This window comes from Ambystoma mexicanum, chromosome 1p, assembly GCF_040938575.1.
Source record: "Ambystoma mexicanum isolate Mex_15411 chromosome 1p, UKY_AmexF1_1, whole genome shotgun sequence".
Lineage (NCBI taxonomy): Eukaryota > Metazoa > Chordata > Amphibia > Caudata > Ambystomatidae > Ambystoma > Ambystoma mexicanum.
In genome coordinates, this window is record NC_090921.1 from 494,425,755 (window position 1) to 494,443,113 (window position 17,359).

The window sequence follows — 17,359 nt, forward strand, 5'->3', positions numbered from 1 at the left end:
GGTCTGCAATTTATGAGGATTTATTTAGTTTTTCTGCAGATGGCCCCTTGTCGTATTACGTTTGGAATGTGCTGCTTGCCTCTGACCTCGGCTGCAAGCCCTGGCGTGTGAAAGGGAATGCAAGCCCCGCCTCAGCTAACATTTGAGGGTGGGGGGGGCGGGCTTCAATCACCCAGAAGCCTGTTCCTGACGCTTTAAACTGTTAAAGGGCACAGAAGCTCCGCCCCTCAGATAACATTTGGGGGCAAGGGGCGGGGCTTCAGCCGGTCAGCTCAATGACGTTGCGCGCCTGGTGTGGTTTGTTGTGATAGCGAGAGATGTTAAAATAACCTGCAGCATTTTTTATGCCACAAAGGAGGAAAACTGGTCTGGCCTCAGTTATTTAGGGGTGGGGTCTACACGGCAGGTCATGTATCTTGCCAGGTGGGGGGAGAGCTGTACCCGACTGCCCATGTTAGTGCATTAGTACGTTCAGCTCGGTCTTGCACTAACGTCAGAACAAGCGACAATGAATGCTTTGCGGGTGCAGCAACAGATACAACAAGAAAGACTCTTCTACGCTGTCCAAAACCAAAACGTTACCCTCTTTTGGTTTAGAGAAGTTGCCATGTATGGTACCATACATCTTATTTGAGTGCTTGCCGCTTACTAGTTTTGTAGCTACAGGTTCCCTGTTATGAACTTTTCTGGGAAAAATATGCCCACACCTTAAAAAAAAGATGAGTAATTTTTGGTGCCCTATGCTGGAGGGTATGTCAAAAGTGGCCTCAAAGGCGGTGTCTTCGTTTGCTCATGTGGATATTATTCTGTTATTTTGTTGGCTTGTGTGCAAGAGTTTAGCACTAGCTTCAACCCTAAGAGGCTACAAAATGTCAACCCAAAAAGCTACAAAAGCAGACAGCAAAATTAAGGGGGTTAAAATGGGGTCTGTCTGATAGCAGAGGTGTGGCGGTCCTTTCCTAGCAACAACACTCAAAACAAACAAAACACGAAATGCCTAACTAAACCGAAAGTACGTCCGGCTCAGTGACTATGCCATCTCCCAGAACACCAGTGCGTGACTGTTTAAGGGAGTTGTAGTTCACAAGTTGGCAGCATGCTCATGCATTGCTATTTTTCACAGAAGTTGCAATACATCTCCCGACAACTATTAGCTTTTGGTTGGGCACACGAACTCGTGACGTCATTCAGTAGGCGGTGGCAGAAAAGCAGGAAATGAAAACTGGTTCGGTTGCGACTGACATGTGAAGGGTTGACAGTGACAGGTAAGTCTTATGGGGCCTCGATTTAACACGTCCCACTATGGCATTATCAGCATCCTATCTGGCAGACGCAACTTGTGACTCGTGTTACTATATGTTTGATAATAACGGCTCCACTGTGACTCCACAGGACACATCTACAGTGGTAACGTGAGAGGGACAGTAAAGTCTCAGATCCGTCCTGCCTGAGAAATTAAAGACCGAGAACCTAGAGGATTCTATACTCTTTCTCTACCTGTGGAGTCCCTACGTGAATGGGTTAAATTGTAGAATGTATGTGTCACATTTCATTCTGTGGTTCCTTATGTAGTCCTGATTTTGCTTTGCAGTCTGGGTATTGTAGTTCTGCTTTCCCCAGTTCTGCTTTCCCCATTGTTAAGCCAGACCTACAACTAAAACAATGCAAAGAAAACAAGCAATGGCAATGTCAACAGTTTTGGCGTTTGTGAAGGCATGCTAAATGTTTTTGACAGGCATTGCTGTAGTGGTATTAACTCGCAGTCAATGGTAGCAGCTGCCAAATGCTACAAGTACATAGACATATAATATCAGGTCCTGGCAAATGCCTAATACTTATACAAAAGGCAGAAATGTTGGCTTTGCCAGTGGTCGTTTTTAACGTGAAGGACATTTATAGTGCTTATAAATCGAGTGCCTGATGGCAGACCTGGTTAAGACAGTTTTACTACACCAGTAGTGCGTTTTCTGCTCCAATTAAGTCATTACCTCGCAGAAGACTGCTTTGAAAAAACACTAGTATGCACTTCGAGCACCGTTTGATGGTAAGATTTGATAATGTTAGCTCAAAGAGATCCCAGGAGGATGTGTTTTGGCCGGAGAGTGGCAGAAAGTGGGTGATAATGCCTATAGAGATTAGCATGGCCATGGACAGTCAATTGGTGGATCAATAGCCAAGCAACACCTACAAGCTTTGTGTCCCTCCTCGTATGCCATGTCTCCCTAGCTGTACTCTAACGCAATAGTTTCGCCTTATAGGTGGCTCTTTAGCACCGCCTAATAACCTAAACAAAAAAGCAGGACTATAGACAAGCATCTGCCAAGTGGAAGTGGGCATGCTGGAAAAATGCTGAGGGAGATTGTGGTGTCCTATGATAAACTGTGAACATTTTCGTTTAGGAAACTGTGATAGAGGGCTGCAATGCAAAGCCTCGTTTTCTGGTATATGTTTGGAGACACACCAAAGGTACTCTGTACAGTCTGATTTATTACAATGTTAAATTCCATGAAAGTACTTTTTATGGTTAAGTTGGACTCCCCATAGAGAAACCTCTTTTTAGGTGTGTACTGTCCAGAGGACCTCTCTGGACGCTTACCCACATGGCCTCAGGCATGCATACTGCAAATCACAAGGCAGAGACAAGAGATTAAAGCACATCTTTATTCTCAACTTGTAACATGTGAACTGAACTTCCCGCCGCCCGCCCCTCCCCTTCTCGTTGCTACTGGCCCCTTACCACGTGATGTGAGGATCAGCCTTAAAGTGACAATATCACCACCGCGCCCCCTCCCCCCGTACTAAACGCAATGATGTACCTTAGTCCATTTCTTCAATCAGTTTTTGAGGTCGAATTCGAGCTCTCTGTCTCTGAGGTCGCACAATCATTCTCTGGTTGGAGCTGTCATCATGAACCTCAGGACATGTCCTGACTCTCACTTCACAAGAGTCTTCGCCGTCACCTTCATCTGATGGGTCCCACCTTTGGGACAGAGGGTCTGATAGGCGTGTTCTCAACAGGATGACACCTGGTATTTTTCTGAAATGAGAGGAGTTTCGGGTAATTCTTCGATGTTCACCTTCAGCTGACACAAGGGAGCCTTTCACACGGGTCATCAGGGGTTCTTCATCAAACACAGCCATGTTCTTTCTGCTCTGAGGTTGTCGCACTATGACTACATCTCCTGGCTCCAGGTCATTGTCTCTGGCTCTTCTACTTTCATCAGCTTCTTTTTTCATGTTCACAGTTTGTCTGGTATCCTGCATTCTCATTTCAGCATCTCCTGGATAACTCTCCTCTAAACTGGTTGTATGTGGTAGTCTCGTTCTTATGTTTCTACCAAACATTATCTCTGATGGCAGCTTTCCCGTCTTGCTGTGCGGTATTCTGGCAGCAGTTGGCACAATACCTTCTCGACCGGTTCCCCAGTCAGCCGGGCAGTTTGTATATTCCTTTTTACGTTGCACATGAAACTTTCAACTGTACCATTGGCCTGTGGCCATAACGATGTAATTCTGCGATGCATGAAACCCATGTATTCCGCAAATACTTTGACGTCTTGTCCAGTGTAAGGAGGTGCATTGTCAGATTTTAGAACTTTGGGGATGCCATATGTGGCGAAAATCCTCTCAAGGGCAGGTATGGTGTGGATTGCTGATGTGGACAGTACCAGCTGTAAGTCTGGGAACCGCGAGTATTCGTCCACTGCTACTAGAATGTGTTCACCCCCTTCCAGTGGTCCAAAGAAATCCACTGCGATTTCGTCCCAGGCATTTTCTGGGAGATCTGTCATGCGCAGGGGTTCTGGTAGAGTGTGGGGATTCAGTACGGCAGATGTGGGTCATTGTTTGAGTAGACTTTCGACTTGGGAGTCTAAGTGAATGAACCATACCTTTTGCCTGAGCATTCTCTTCGTGAATACTATTCCTCTGTGACCTTCATGTGATAGTTCTAGTACTTTCGGGCGTAGTGTGCAAGGGATCACTATTTTGGTTCCTTTGAGCAGTAACCCTCACTCCGTTTTGGTGAGTTCCTCCTTGACGGCTAACAGGCAGCCAATGTCCTGCTTTGCTTCCTCACAGGTGCTCTCCCCCGCCTGTTTAGCTTGTTTCCAGTGTCCCTTTTCAAGGCATCTGAGTATCACCTACAGACCTTGATCATTTTCCGTCTCCTGTGCTATTTGGTGAGGGTCGAGTACTTTTGGCATATTTTCCTGCATGATGTAATGTATATATTGATCCGCGATGGAGGTGGCGGGCTGTGACTCTTTGCAGGGATGATGTGACAGAAAATCGGCTGGGTTGTGACCTTTCACTGGTCGATGTGTTATTTGAAAGCTGTAGTCCTGTAATCTGAGTGCCCATCGTGCAATCCTCGGCAGCATTTTTCCTTGCAGGTTTCCGTATATGAATTACAGGGCCTGGTGGTCGGTGACCACTGTGAATGGTTTAACGTAAAGAAAGAGGTGGAAGTGTTCACAGGCCCAGGCCACCGCCAGGCCCTCCTTTTCCACCTGCGAATAAGCCTGTTCCATTTTTGATAGTCTCTTGCTGGCGTATGAAACAATATGTCTTGTATGGTTTTCCTTGGAATCCAATTGCGTTAGGATGGCGCCAAGTCCTACCATGCTGGCATCTACTATGAGTTCTGTCTCTCTTTTGGAGATGAAATATTCCATGTTCTTTGCATCCGATACGCGTTGTTTTATTGTTTAGAATGCCTGTTGGCATTCACCGCTCCACACAAACTCTGTGTCTTGCTTTGTTAGTGCTCTTAGGAGTTCGCTAACCGATGCAAAGTCTTTTATGTAACGAGTGCAATAGCTGGCCCACCCCAGAATAGAGCGAACGACCGATATGTTTTTTGGTGGTTCTGCGTCTGTGAGTGCAGTGACCTTTTCAGGGTCTGGGGTCAGACCACTAGATGAAAAGAGGTGTCCAAAGAATCTGTGTTTTGCTTTCTGAATTCACACTTCTCTTTGGTCAAGGTGAGATGAGCCTCCTCGAGGGCCATGCAGACTCGAGTTAGCGTGTTGTCATGCTGCTCCTGATCTTGTCCGAATACTAAGATATCATTGCTGTAATTCAAGCAATTTGGTATGTGTTTTATGACATTGTGGATTTTGGATTGAAATATTTCTGCTGCGGATGAGACTCCGAAACAGAGGATTCTGTATCTAAATAAGCCTAAATGTGTGACAAATGTGGTGATGCAGCTGGAGTTTTTGTTCAATTCCAACTGGTGGTACCCTTTGTTGAGGTCCAACTTGGAGAACACAGTGGCGCCATTTAATAAGTGACCTATGTCGGTGATGCGTGGTGCTTGGTGGCGTTCCCTTAGGATGGCCTCATTTGGTCAACGCATATGCGGATGTCAGTGGAATCTTTTTTTGGTACTGGGGCAAACCGGGATAGAGGATGTGGGTCCTTCGGCAGGCTCGATAATATCTGCTTCAAGAAGTTTGTGGATTTCCTCTTTCACTTGCTTCTGTATATTTATGGGGTTACCCCGATAGTGTTGTGCTACAGGTGGTACTTGAGGATCAATGGGAAATTCAATTTGCCTTTCTCTGTTTCCCCAGGCCCTTGAATAGTGCCAGGAATAGTTGCTCGATCTTGACAGCTGGGTCGACATATTTGTGGGCCATGAGCCTGTATAACACGTGGATGAGGCCCATGTCAATAGCGGCTTTGTAGCTCAGGAAGCAACTGCTTTTTGGTGGCTGCCTTCAGTACATGCATCGGGGTCCTTTTGTTTGCCCTTTGTAGGAGCACACCTCCATAAAGTATCCCTTGCACGGTAGGGGTGTTTTGGACCCATACAGGTAAATGTGGACTTTTACTGGTCGAAGGCGGGTAGCCTGTGGTAGACTGTCGTATACTTCCTCGCGTATCACATTTACGGTCGCTCCAGTGTCCACTGGGAATTTGGCTGCCAAGTTGTTCACTTGAATTAGGAGGATTGGACTGTGTTCTTTCGCTGTTGGATTCCCAAGTGCATATAGATAGCCCCTTTTCTTGGGCTCATCACAATGTTTTTCCTTCCTTCGGATGTCCTCTTCTGAGGATGCACTTGATCTGCTGTTTGGGAGTGTTCAACCAGGTTGACACATGACAATAGACTACCTAAAGTACATAGTCTTGTATTTGCAAACTTCTTAAATAGATAGAGTGGTTTCCACTAAAATGACGAACCCCATATGAAATATATTGTGTTTTTTAATAAGTAAGCGAGAAGAAATTGGTGATGCACCATATTTATGCCTGCATTGTTGATGTTCTCTCAGTTCTTCTTTTTTAACAAATTTCGAAATTGGTCTTTATACTGAATAAATTAATATAGAAGATGTCATGTTGTGATTGTTTGTTAGTTTTTGAATGAGATGGTTCTGTTCTCTTCTGCTCTTTGCCTTGTGCATTGGTAAGTGAAAGCTCTGTCCACCACGACTCTGTAGATCACCTCGCCTGACCTGGTAGTACAGAGAGAGGGGTAGCCGGTTCTCAATTTTGTATTTCTCAACCAGGTAGCGTACATGCCTCCTGGGCCTTATCCTTGATCTTGATGACGTTGGCTTGTTATCCCGCCAATCTCCTGACTTCCTCTCTTGAGGTCTTGTGTCTCCTCTTTCTTCTCTTGCCCGCCGTTGAGGTGGCTCATATGGGTGGTTCGACTATCTGGCCGCACTCTGTGCTTGCCACTCTTTACCTGAGGGTGGTCTCCCTCCTGCTCCTTCCCCTTTCATTTGACTCCGGTATATACAACACACCACTTTAAAGTGATTTTCTCCCCCGCAGGCTGAACACTGTTGACCCATTGCGGGGCACGGACCTTCGTGCAGGAATAGCTGCATAACAGAACGACTGACCATTGCCTTTGGTCGTAAAGTCCAGTTTATTGATGCTGTCACATTTGCCATGGGTAATTTTGATGTCGCCTAGACTTTCAATTTGGGATGCCAGGGCTGCATCTGAACATGCAAGGCGTAGTATTTCTTCTAGTGAGCAAGATTTTTGCAGCAGTCGTTTCAAAAGTCTGCACATTCACAGCCAGCGATGATTTGAGACCGTAGGGCGTCTTCATTGGAGTAGTTATTGAAGTTACAGTGTTTCATTTTTAATCTCAGTAGCATGACGGATTTGTCCATGGATTTGTCTTTAATCTGTTTCGTCGTGTGGAGTAATATGCCTCTCATAATCCACATTTGTGTGAGGGGTGAAATAGTCCGTTAGTGCGGATTTGAGGTTGTGTAGGTGTCTGTTGAGTCAGTGGGGAGTTCCTCCCCTATGTCCCTGACATTTGGGCCAATGGACAGTGTGAGGAGGCTGTGCTTTTTTTCTTCATCCACAGGACCAATCGTCTTAATGCATACCTCAAAATCTCTGACCCATCTTTTCCAGCGTGGTCCCAGGCTGCTGGATTCAGTGAGGTTGAAGTGTGTGGGCAATTGAGTAATGAGGCCATCTTGAATCTGGGACGGTAGTGTCGGGCCGGAGTGAGAGGATCTGTGAGCGTATCATCCCCAGACATGGTGCTCAGTAGTTGCTTGTTTCTCTGAGATGGTTTGAAGATCTGTTTTCTTCCCTTTCCCTCTCTTTATTTTACTCGAGTGTTCGTGGTCCCCTTGCGTAGCATGAGTGATTTGCACTGTTTCTGGGTACGGTTGGGTTTGATTTGGCCGCTTGATCTCCTTTTCGTGGTGGAAAATGGCCTTTGTTCCCGTTTTGTGCTATTTTGTGCTGGATGTGTGTTGCTGGCCACGTGGTCAGATACTTTTGTGAATGTGCGCCTGCGGCGCTTTTCGCCTAGTTCACTTATGCTGTGCGTACTAGCCTTCAATTCCTTCCGCGCTCTTAATGGGCTGGGATGCGCGCAGTTAACCATTTGGTAAATACCTTTTTATGCGCACATGTGCGCTTGTGATGCCGTAGTTTTGTAAAAATCTGGGCTGGGCTGATGCCAGGGCCTGGTTTCCCTCTCCGTTGGCCTCTCCTTTGCCTCCGCATGTGGGCTTCACGTCTGTGCACTTCAGTGTGCATAGACCGCTCTCGCACGCCCTATTCAAAGTGGGAGTTGAGCAGGCCTTGTTAATTCCTTTGTCGGCACTGACGCGTCGAGACCGCTCCACGTTGGCCGCTGCTGCTTCGGGCGTTTCTTGCGCCGCGTGCGAGTGCTTCTCCCTCTGCAACTAGCTCGGTCACGAGGAGGGTTTATTGCACGCGGGTTCTTTGGACCTCTTTGTCGCCAATGTCATGTCCAGAGGACCTCTCTAGACGCTTACCCACATGGCCTCAGGCATGCATACTGCAAGTCACGAGGCGGAGACAGGAGATTAAGCCACGTCTTCATTCTCAACTCGTAACATGTGAACTGAACTTCCCGCCGCCCGCCCCGCCCCTCCCCTTCCCGTTGCTACTTGTACCTCCCCACGTGATGTGGGGATCAGCCTTAAAGTGACAATATCACAAGGTGGATTATAACTTTGGCAGTGTTCCATGAATCTGTGCAAAACATTCTTTAAAAAAAAAGACCTGACTGACATATTTGGGAAATGCTTGTGCGGTTTTATTGAGGGGGAGATGTTTGTGTTTTTATAGGGGGAACAAAAGCGCAGATTAAGGATAAACCGAATGTTTTCCCCTTCATTCTCCATCAAAGAATTCTTTATGCATGTCAATATGCCCCATTCCATTCGGGTGATGCTAGTCCAGTTCTGATCTTAACTTTGTATTCTTGGACTTGTAGACCTCGGTTTAAAACGGGGAAATCCGGAACTACGTGTCCCAGGATGCAAAGTTAAAACCAAGACTATACTTGCATCTCCCAAATGGAATGGGGTATGTTTGCATGTATGATTCTTTGGTTACGCCTGCAACCTGAACGGCTGTACTGGTCCAGAAAGTGTGTTTTCACAAATGTGTCGTAAATCTTCAAAACGATTTATTTACTTATTAAAGTCTGAACAAATCAGTCAGTTATCCGGGTTCATATATACCATATTTACCATCCTCTTGGCTATGTTGGGTTCGGGTCCGTCTATTACTCTTCCAGGTTACAGACTTGGGGGCAGCCAGATTGGCTGTTTGAAAAAATAGACAGTCTGATTGCGGGATAGCAAAAGTTTTCAAATAACTGCCATTGCAGAACTTGGTAATTTATCGTGTACGTGCATACCTGGAACTAAAACAAGGGCAACTTGTGGCTTTCTAGAGGTGCCTACGACCCAAAGGAGCATGAGGGGGCCACAGAGGTGTCAACTGTGCCCCAAAAACCAAACAAAATGTTTATCTGTTACCAGTAGCTACGAGTCTTGACAAAGTAGCCAATAGCCATGGCCAGAGACAGATAGACCTATAGACCCAAAACGGAGCAAAGTGGCCCCTGAACCTGACCGCAGGCCAGGACAAGTGGCCACCTTGGGTTGCATGGTGGGCCTGGGGTACGCATTGTGGTGCGTCGGGAGAAGGACACAGACTCTGCTGATTCATTTAACTGGATTCTGGATTAAACAAAATAAGAAATGCCTACCTTTTGCCTATATTATGAGGCGTCCATTCCTAACAAAACTAGCTACAGTGCTTGTCAGTCGTCAGTGAAAAATCTTAAATGAATCCACCCACTGTCCAAAACTAACCCTATCTGACCCTACCACTATCCTAATAACTAAGGACAGGAGAGTGACTGCCTTCCCCGGATGTGTTTGCTGCTTGTGAACTTCAATTGAATATGTTATCTTCAAATAGTCTCTGGTGACTACTTTTATCAATTCACACAGTTCTTTCAATAATTTTGTTTTTTTTTCTCTCCCTTCGCTTGGTTTATGAATTTCCAGTCTTTTATTATTTTCCTTTTGACTTTTCCTACTAATGATACTGTCTCTCTTTTTCCCTGGTAGGGTTATCCGATATTTCTGAATTTCTCCCTTAATATTTTCTTTGTTTCGTGGTCTCTCTTCTTTTCTTAATCTTTCCTGATTGACCTGAGAATGGAGATCCCAACACTTGTTTCTTCTGGCCATTAACTTGATATTCTCTCTTTCACTGGGACGGTTATGAGTCTTCCAGTAATAATGCTCATTAGATTCCCTTGCTTTTAATGTTATAGTATCTTCCTTCACACTTGGATGAGTATGAGCTTTCCGATAATGCTTCTCCTCAACTTTACCAGCTTTTAATTTTGTATTTCGTTTCTCCACACTGGGACGAGTATGAGCATTCCAACAATGGTTTGCCTTCACTTCACTGGCTTTTAATGGTATAGTCCTTTTCTCCACACTGGGACTAGTATGAGCGTTCCAATAATGGTTCCCTGTCCTCCTCCCGGGTTTCCCCTCTTCCGTGGTACATTTGGCTCTTAGGGATAATGTCACCGGGTTCTCTGTCTCCTCCTGGTCATCTGTCGGCTTTGTGAGGTTGGCAGTTGATTTCCTGCACATCATTTCTTACGTGCCACTGTAACTGAAGGGTGTCCAGTCAATTGGTCGAAAAAAAACTGGTAGACTGCAATTTGGTCGACGCAATTTGGTCGAAAACCAAATGGTCGAATTTTTTTTTTATTTATATATTTATTTTTCGGGTTTTCGTTTTGTAAAAAAAGGGGTTTTTAGAGAAAAAAAGGGGGTTGGGGGGGGACACCCCCCCCAAAAAAAAAAGGGTAAAAATAAAAAATTCGACCATTTGGTTTTCGACCAAATTGGTTCGACCATTTGTCTGGTCGACCAATTTTTTTCGACCAAATGTCTGGTAACCTAACTGAAGGCACTCTTGTTTCCCCGTTACCGGGTTATTCCGGTGCGCTTGAGTGGTATCAGCTTTGTTAATGGGACCATAGGTCCATCACAGGTTGCTTGTGGTCACGCCACCACTCTTCTCTCATTTGTCTCCCAGCATGTAGGACGCTGTGCATCCAACGGTACTTCTTTCCTGCTCGTCCTTGCAAGATGCCAATCGTCTCTCTCTCTCTGATTCCTGCTCTCTCCCGAGTTGACAACGCAGATTGTCCAGTCTCTGATTAACGCTGGCGAGCGAGCCAATTCTTAACCTGCAGACTTCTCTCTGTCCTCCCCAGACTCCTCCCCTTTCATATCCTACGTAGCCATGGGATTTCCCTGGCACAAATCCAAAGTCCTTTCTCTCTGTTCTCCATGACTTCTCTTCTCCATAGGTCATCTTCTTTGTCCCAGTCAATGAGGCTATCTCAGTTAAGGAACACTCGCAGTTTCCTCTTAGCAATAGCACATATTGACACTTCCTTCATGTAACTCTTTACAGGATATGTTTGACGAGATGATATTGGCAGGTTCTCTAGGGAGTTCCTCAGAGAAATAGGAGACCTTGTCCCTAAAGGGGAAGTCTCTCCCGGTGAGGTCCCACTTGCCTCTGCCCTTAGGAGGGTTTTGCAGAGAAAGTTCAACTCCCTAGCCTCACAGGCTGGGGCTCTCCCTTGGGGAGAAGGTACAAACTCCCTCGATTCACCGCTGTATTCATGGGATTTATAAAGCCCAACCAGTAACAGAGCGCTTCACATAGTGGTGCACCATAGAGTTATCATTTAGGGTGCTTGGGCAGCAGGTGGGCTGGGATGGATCGGGTAATTGGGAGAGGGTGAAGTTCCAGATAGGGTGATTTAGGGTTGAGCTAATGATTAGTAACATGTTCTATGTAGAGTAGGGTCTTCAGATTGTTCCTGAAGTGCATTGGGAACTTGTTCCAGAGGCACGGTATGTTGCATGAAAAGGACAATTTCCTGTTTTTTTCTCTTGCAGTTCTTAGTTTATAGCCTGGTGATGGTGTGGCTTCTGGTATCTGGAGATGTCAAACTTCATTGGCCCGGGCAAAGGTGGCTACTGACCACAAGCCAACGCCAGTGGCCCAATGACCCATATGGGTAAGCTTCCACTGGGCCTAGCATGGGGGTTAAGTGACCAATGCACTAGGTAGCTTGACTGGCTAAGCTGGGCTTGGGGCATGGCCCAAAGCCATGTCCCAGGCAGGGTGGCAACTGGCCAAAGCAGTGGCTCAGTTATGGTTGCTTTACAGTGGCGGCGGCTCAGTTATGGTTCCTCTAGAAACCATAACTGGCAAATTGTTGGTGGATTTTTTTTTGGACCTCAAAAATAATGTCCGTTCAAGCACGTTTTTTACTGAATTTCATAGGTTTTTATCAGGTCAACTATTAAGATCCATCATGTTCTATGTTTATGCTTTAAAGCTATATCGGTTGCATGAGAACCAGAATAGGGTCACAAAGGGTCTGTCACAGACCGTGGCTTGTTACGTATGATGGAGCCATCTGACACAGGTGGAGATTTTGTAACATGGATAGTCTGATGATCGGTTAGGAAGTATATTGGTCAAATGTCACTGACTGAATGTATACCCCTGTCTTATATATTATGCTCATTGTGTAAACCCATATAAAAACCCTGACAAATCTGTGTTTGGGTCCATATTTTTGAGACGGAAATACTCTGCCAGTTTCTGTGTCCATTTCTTTACAGCTGTATCAGATACCTGTCTCTCCATCCTCCACCCTGCTCCTCAAACCAAGACGTTTAAGACACCACGACACCCCCTCCCTGCCCGACATGTTTTCTAGTTTGTTTCTTGCATTTGCTGTACTCTGTATTTTATTTTTTGCCTCACAATGTAACTAGCGCCTAGATACCCACGGGTTCAGCACACTACAACAAATGCAAAAATAAATAAATAAATCGTACTGCAGATTGTGACAATGGTCATGGAAGCTTTACCCAAGTTCGTCTCTGGTGGATTTTCACCCACCCTGCTTGGTAACACATGTAGCTTCTCAAATGTTTCGGAGTTGTTTAGCTGCATCAATACGTTTCATTTTGATTGCTGAGGCACACAAAGCTAGTGAACGATATTAACCCCCACTACTTGCCAAACATGTTTGTCGATATTTGCTCCCTGGCCTACAGTTTACATATTCCCATGCATAGGTGTCATGGCCTGGGCATTCTGGTTGCTCTGATGCCTGTTGAGGAGGGCAACATATATGTCACGGGACACAATCTGTCAATTGCATGCGCTTTTGCAAATCCTTGTCCCCTCGTTTCCACACTTGGCCAAGTCATGTGATGCAGGGAAAATTGTTCTCTTGTCGTTCCCTTAGCTCTCAAAATTGTATGAGCCCTGCGAAACATGCTGTATGTGGACAGCACGTGCTACCAAAAACTGAACAGCGCCAACAACATGATAAGCCTAAACTTGGGTTGAGAAGGCAGAGACTCATTACCCATCCTTCCCAATCCCCCAAGATGTGTTCAGGTGGGTACGTTTCCAACCTTCACACTTTTCCAAAAGGTATTACCCTCTGCAAAGTCCAGTGGACGCTTACCCCAGATGGGTCATTGGGCCACTGGCCTTGGCCTGTGGTCATTAGCCACCTTTGCCCGTGCCAATAAAGTTTGCCATCTCCGGATAACGGAGGACGCACCATCATCAGGCTGGAAACAAAGAACTGCAATAGAAAATACTGGTGAAACTAAGGGTACTTTGCTAGACAAATCTAATGCACTCCTTTTCATCACTAGACAAATGTCATTTTTGTAATGAGCATCGTACCACTCTTCCACAGTCTTGCAAAATAGTGCACCAAACATATGTTCATGCTTCGCAGAAAAGCTTTTGAGTATACAAAACGTAGACCTATTGGCTTGGCAAAACTTGTGTCATATTTTCTTACAACAGGAAACACATGTGGCACTTCTTCAACACCTTTATATGTTTGTTATCTTAGTGGGAATTGTTTAAATAAGGTCTAAGGCCTATTGGATGGGAACCGATTCAAAAGGAACGTTTCAAGACAGCCAGGAGGTGTTGGTGGGCGCGGGGGTCTAGGTGGAGCACCATATGAGACAAGTCATTGGCTCGCTTCGCTGTAGCCTGTTGTCTCAGTCCTTCATTTACCTTTCAGAGCTCAGAGGGAGGGGGGCTGAGAGAGACACAGGCACCACTGAGCTCCAGGTCCATGGGGTTCACTGGTTCAAATAGGCAACCGCCTGAAGCATGGATTGAGGCCCGGTGTGGGCAGATGCAGCCAGCAGCCCCTCATCGAAGAGGTATCAGGTAATATTATCCCCATATATATGGTCGCCGTACATAATATCGCCGGGAAAAGGTTGTGGCGATATTATATGGGTGGCCATATATATGGGGATAGGGGCAGCCAAAAAGAAAAAAGAAAAAAAAGGGTTTGGGGCTTGCGGGCGTGTCCCCCGCATGTTCCATGCAATAATGTCCCCACAAAAAACGGCCATTTTTCAGCGATATTTTTGCATGGCGATATTTTTGTGGGGGCATTATTACATGGAACCATCGAAGATGGTGGCTCCAGCTGTGGGAGCGTGCCGGCCTGGGACAAACCAGTAGATTGTGTGGTTACCGCTGCAAAGGGGCGTCACACCAGTGGTAGAAGTGTACCAAAAAAAGTAGTGGAACTGTGACCCCAGCCGCTAGCAAAGTGCAACATGTTTTGATGGGTTGCAGCCATGCTGCTTGACAGCCAATTGAGTAGAAACTGATTTCAGTTTAGCTGTAACTGCTATTGGGTGTCAAAGTGGAGAAATGTACTGAGCTGATCTGCTGGAACACCAGGGGTAACTCCTATCCCTTTTGAGGGAGACGGACTGATGAAAAACATCGACCAATACCTCCTGGTGGCCTTACAGGAGACCTGGCATACTGACCCAATTGTTGTGGACGACTGGCATTTTCCTTACAGACTAGCAATCCAGGGCGACCGGGGTCCCCCAAGGGAGGGCTATTGCTGGATGTTAAGGAACCAATGACTATTGAAGAGCTAGTTACAAACTCTCTGAACATTCTGGCCAGAAAGGTATCTGGCCCGGTAACACTCAATGGCAACAAAATCGTTTTTATTGTCGTCAACATCTACGACCCACCATATAGCCATGTACGTAGAACTGTCTTGGTGGAAGTGGAAGCATTGATGGTTAGCCAAATAGGAAGCCTCCTCTGTAGCATATGTGGAGATTTTTACTCGAAAATCCCTAAGGAGTTTGTGTCATTATTACAGGAGCGCACCTCATCCCTGATGCTAGAGGAGGGAGATCTTCTTGAAAAACATTGCAAACGGGGACTAGAGTGGGCAAGTGTAACATATCCCTTTGGATTCACAATGACCAATGGCTCGTTTCCATTAGATTCCCCACTGCAGTATACCAGGATTGGCCAAAGTCCTGTAACGTTTTAGACTATGCCTTTTTGGCTAATATAGCTACTTCGATTGCTGATATTGTGGTTATGCATAGGCTTGCGAGTGATCGTTTTCCCTTGGTCCTTAGCCTGAATGTATTGCCCCCGCCCTTGTTGCCAATTCTTCCAGGGGAACTGGTTATTAACGCAGCACAAAATTGCATCACTTGGAATAATCAGCGCCTCAACAAGGTCTCTACTAACATATAAGCTGCCCTAGGAGTCTTTGTCAAGCATAGCCAAGAACGAGCCGCCAAAAAACTGCCAAACTCCCCTTAAGCTGCTATCAATGAATTCAGCTATATGGTTGCATTGATCATTGCAGGGACCTTCGCTAAGAGAAACTCTAGAGCTCGTCAGACAACACGAGCTACGCATTACCATTTGTATGATGTGTATATTGTGAAAAAAGAACCCTGAGTGAACTCTCAAGATCACCTCTTAACCAAGCCGCTCTTGCTTACAGTACTAAACTAGCTAAGAGTAAATATCAAAAATGGCTGAAGGGCCATAGATACCACCTAGCGTGTGCCTACCAGCGATCTTTGGTTGGGCTGGCGTTAGACAAGGATGCAGGGAAATTTCAGAGGACAGTTTAGGGACATAGTCCAGTACAACGCAACATCATTGTTGTCCCTGAACTGCTATGGGCCGCTTTCCTTACTAAAACCTTAGGAAACGGAGGGATTCCCCTGCTTATGCCACCCGTTAAACCGGCTAAAAGGAGTTGCTATAAAGGACCCTCCCTCCACCCACCCCCCTGGATATCTTGGAGCTGATTACAGGCAGTAACTCTTAGAGAGAGCCAGGCCCAGATAGAATCTGTAGCACGTTGATCAAGAAGGATGCTACCCACTGTGCTGTTGAGCTCAATTGGCTGTTCCATTGGATTGAAGAATGCCAGACCATTCCAGCATCATGGCACGATAGTATGATTGTGCCGATTTGGAAGAAGGACGGCCATGAGGACCCAAGTAACTACCGCCTGTTTTCAATGCTAGATGCCTCATCCAAGGTCTTTTCCCGCCTATTACTAGGTGAGCTATGGAAGTGGGCAGAAGTTGAAAATCTTATCCCCTTAAATCAAACTGGTTTTCAAAGGGGATAAAGTACTACTACGTTGCATTAACATCAGTTAGACAACAGGCATGAGGTATTCGGAGAAGCATAGTCAATGTGGCATTCGTCAACTTTAGCATCGCTTTTTGATACTGTGAATACGCGCCGACTATGGAAAAAAACTGTCATACTGGAACATTCCTGCTGGCCTGCTCTCGATGATGCTTGTCCTTCACGAGGGGAAACGGGTCGAAATTCGGCTAGATCAAACTGGGAGCACTTCATGTTGGATCGCCACTTGCCAGGGATTAAAACAGGGATGCAACCTGGCTCTGCTTCTTTTTTAGTTTGTACCTAGCGGATATGGTGCTGTCGTTGAACAATCCCATTTCAATTGCACCTAAACTGGGCACCTCCCTATTATTATGGATGGGGTATGCTGATGATATAGTTCTCATGGACCACAGGCCTACTTGGAGTGCTGGAGGACATACTCGGACAGCAACTTCCTGGCTATTAACATCAATAAGATAAAGGTTATGGTCTTCAGCCCCCTTCATACTAAAATCAAAAAAACGGGGTGGAAACTGGACGGCATTCTGCTGGAGGTGGTCCACGAGTACAGTATCTTGGCATTACACATGATTGAAATTTATCTGGCACTTGCCATATGGATCATCTTAAATTGAAAGCTGCCCAGTGTTATTGGGCGCTTGAGTAAGTTGGCAAAAAAGGGTGGCGGCCCTTCCAACTGCAGAGTGTTGCTGTCAGGCAAATGTGTCAGTGTACTGCATACAACATGAACTGCATCTGCAAAGGAGACGGCCTTGTGAAGATATGAAGAAGGTACCTGTGAATAAGGAGGAAGACATGGATGCACAAGCACATATCAATACACCATGCAGTGTTCAATACAACAACATTCCCCACTAGGGATGTCCACACAGTTTTGACTACACACTGCCCACACAGCTCATGGGAGCCCAATGTCATTGTGTAAGTCACTGTCACTTGGTCACACCCTTTGCAAGCCCATGGAAAGGGGAAGCAGGAGGGGTGTGTGTGT

At 45.9% G+C, this 17,359-nt stretch overlaps 1 protein-coding gene across 1 annotated transcript in view; it reads left to right on the top strand.

Moving 5' to 3' along the window:
* Positions 1–1,186: 1,186 nt before the first annotated feature.
* LOC138573619 (TIR domain-containing adapter molecule 1-like) overlaps positions 1,187–17,359 on the top strand; it is an 85,204-nt gene continuing 69,031 nt past the window's right edge. Inside the window, exon 1 of the mRNA XM_069649352.1 lies at positions 1,187–1,265. The gene's annotated coding sequence lies outside the window, so the exon portion shown is untranslated. The remainder of the gene's footprint in view (positions 1,266–17,359) is intronic.